This window comes from Notothenia coriiceps, unplaced genomic scaffold (assembly GCF_000735185.1).
Source record: "Notothenia coriiceps isolate Sejong01 unplaced genomic scaffold, NC01 NC01_scaffold00006099, whole genome shotgun sequence".
NCBI classification, from domain to species: domain Eukaryota; kingdom Metazoa; phylum Chordata; class Actinopteri; order Perciformes; family Nototheniidae; genus Notothenia; species Notothenia coriiceps.
Window position 1 is genome coordinate 138 of NW_011338800.1, and position 2,907 is coordinate 3,044.

A 2,907-nucleotide genomic window follows, 5' to 3' on the forward strand; every position below is an offset into this window, starting at 1 on the left:
ATAAGCAATTCAGCTGCATAAATACTATCTGTGAACAAATAACACAGCCATCTGCTGAATATTTGATCAGACATCATGTTTAATAATTCATCAGCACGCCTTTACATGACTCTCACTGCCTCTGCCCTTGGAAAGGAATGTTGGACAGAAGGGAAGCGTTTCTTCTCAGGATATTAATCCCCAATTTTACTTAAAGGCCCCTCTAAAGTAATTTAATCCATAGAAAAGGTCACATGCCTGGAAAAGGTCCAATAGTCGTTTAAAGCTCACGTAATTATTTTTGACAGTGTGACCTATACCATCAACTTTGCAGTGGTGGGGATCATTTGTATCTGCAGCTCTCTGTGGCCAAATATATTGATCTCCTGTATCACTGTAAAGCAATTACAAGGAAAATGACATTGTGAGGTGGCAAAATAACACTTAAAGTGACACGTTAAGAGTGTCTCACCTTGCTTAAGAGACTGAAGACAAACCACAAGGTATTTGACATAGATGCTATTAACAACAAACAATTAAGTGAACTGGGGGTGATTGGATATGTGCCATCACTGTTTAGCAAATACATAATAAACCTTTAGAATCTTTATACAAATAATCCTACTTTATATTAATTTTGCTCAATTAATGCTTTACAATAAAAACAAGTGTGTTGTGTTCTTTAACTAAATGGCATAGATATCAAAACACTTTTAGTAAATAATAATATAAAAAATGAATCACCCATTGACACACTTGTATTTAATTTATTGTAAGAGCGGTAAAACAACATGGAAAAATAAAGCGATCCAGTACAACTTCAGTATAAACTCCGAAGTAAGTATGATGTACCATGACGTAAAGAACATAATAGGGATATAGTGGGCACATTGTGGCGATAATCCTCGTGTCATGGTGCTCACGAGGGCGGACTGGAACAACGACGTCCGGTCAGCTCGGTGTCTCCTCGGTCGAGAGCAGAACAGGAAACAAACCGGGTGAATTATACACCGTGTCGGCGGTCACATGTCGTGCAGCGGGCTCCTGAATGATTTAAAGCTTTTTACATCATCGGCCTCACCCTCCCTCCCCTCCGCCTCCCTCCCTCGCGCTGATGCACCGCGCAGCCCGGAGATGCTGATGCTGGTGACCGACTGCAGCATCCGACATGGGCATCCTTTAATCCCGCCACAGTGAGTGTTTTTCCTCCACTTCTCTCTATCCCATCGTTATCTCAAACTACATCATATCACTGTCAGTGTCTCCCTCTCACTTCTCCTCCTCTCCCTTTGTGTTGTCTACATTTGTGCAGTTTTTTTTTGTGTGACATGGCGCATAACGCAGCGTCCTCGTAGAGGTTTAGTGAGTCCGCGGAGTTGACGGAAATGTCGGTCTCTTCCTGTATGCGCAGCTCACCTTAGCGATGGGCGTCTTTGCGTGAGAAAAGAGAAAGGAAAGGGAGAGTTTAGGGCGGGTGTTGTCGCTTCTCCCAGCGGACAAGAGCTGCAGCAGGCTGCGTTTGGAGGGTCGACCAGAGTACAGGAAGAGACAGAGGGGCGGCTGGGACCCACTGACGCTGGGTGGGACGTTTAATAAAGTGTTTCTGCAGGTGAGAGCATGAGCAGTTATTGCTTTTTTGGTGTATGTTTAGGTGTGTCCGAGGGAGAGGAACAAAGATGGTGAAAGTTGTTGTTGTTGGACTGGAGATGAGAGAGATAGACGTTCAAGGCTCTAGAAGTGGAGAGGTATATAGTTGTGTTGCCTTGTCTGTCCTAATAATAATATACTATATAGTAATATAGTATACATTATCATAGGAAAAACAGTCTATACTTAACATTAACGTGTTTTTGCAAAGGCTGAATGGAGGAAATCCCATCTATCCATCTATCCATCTATATCTACCTTCAAATTCAAATAGCTTTATTGGCATGACGACATACAGTGTGGCAAAATCAGCTGCAACTACAACATGAATATATATGAACACATTTGGAAAATATTATTGGGTCTATATATACATTTTGAACAATAGTAGATTAATGTGTTTTTCTTTACACAGAAAACAATAGACCTTTATTTAGCTTGAATAAACACACTGTCTCATCCATATCTCTATCCCTCCATCTATCTATCTATCTATCTATCTATCTATCTATCTATCTATCTATCTATCTATCTATCTATCTATCTATCTATCTATCTATCTATCTATCTATCTATCTATCTATCTATCTATCTCTCCATCTCTATATCTATCTATCTATCTATCTATCTCTCCATCTCTCTATCTATTCCTCTATCTATCTATCTATCTATCTATCTATCTATCTATCTATCTATCTATCTATCTATCTATCTATCTATCTATCTATCTATCTATCTCTCTATCTATCGCCTCTATCTATCTATCTCTCCCTCTATCTATCTATCCCTCTATCTATCTATCTATCTATCTATCTATCTATCTATCTATCTATCTATCTATCTATCTATCTCTCTATCTATCTATCTCTCCATCTCTCTATCTATCCCTCTATCTATCTATCTATCTGTCTGTCTGTCTGTCTGTCTATCTATATATCTATCTATCTATCTATCTATCTATTTATCTCTCCATCTGTCTATCTATCCCTCTATCTTTTTCTATCTATCTATCTATCTATCTATCACAAAAACAGTGTTTTAGTATACTGTGCTTCTGTACGCATCTGTGTGTGTTTGCGTACGTGAGAACAAGAGCACTCAGACTGAGTGCTCTTGTTCTCACGTACGCAAACACACACAGATGCGTACAGAAGCACAGTATACTAAAACACTGTTTTTGTGATAGATAGATAGATAGATAGATAGATAGATAGATAGATAGAAAAAGATAGAGGGATAGATAGACAGATGGAGAGATAAATAGATAGATAGATAGATAGA

General features: G+C 39.0%; 1 protein-coding gene across 1 annotated transcript in view; it reads left to right on the plus strand.

The window, feature by feature from the left end:
- Nucleotides 1–836: 836 nt before the first annotated feature.
- Nucleotides 837–2,907, plus strand: part of LOC104943433 (probable cationic amino acid transporter) — a gene marked incomplete at its 3' end in the record, with an annotated part of 22,328 nt that continues 20,257 nt past the window's right edge. The window contains exon 1 of the mRNA XM_010768820.1: nt 837–1,172. The remainder of the gene's footprint in view (nt 1,173–2,907) is intronic.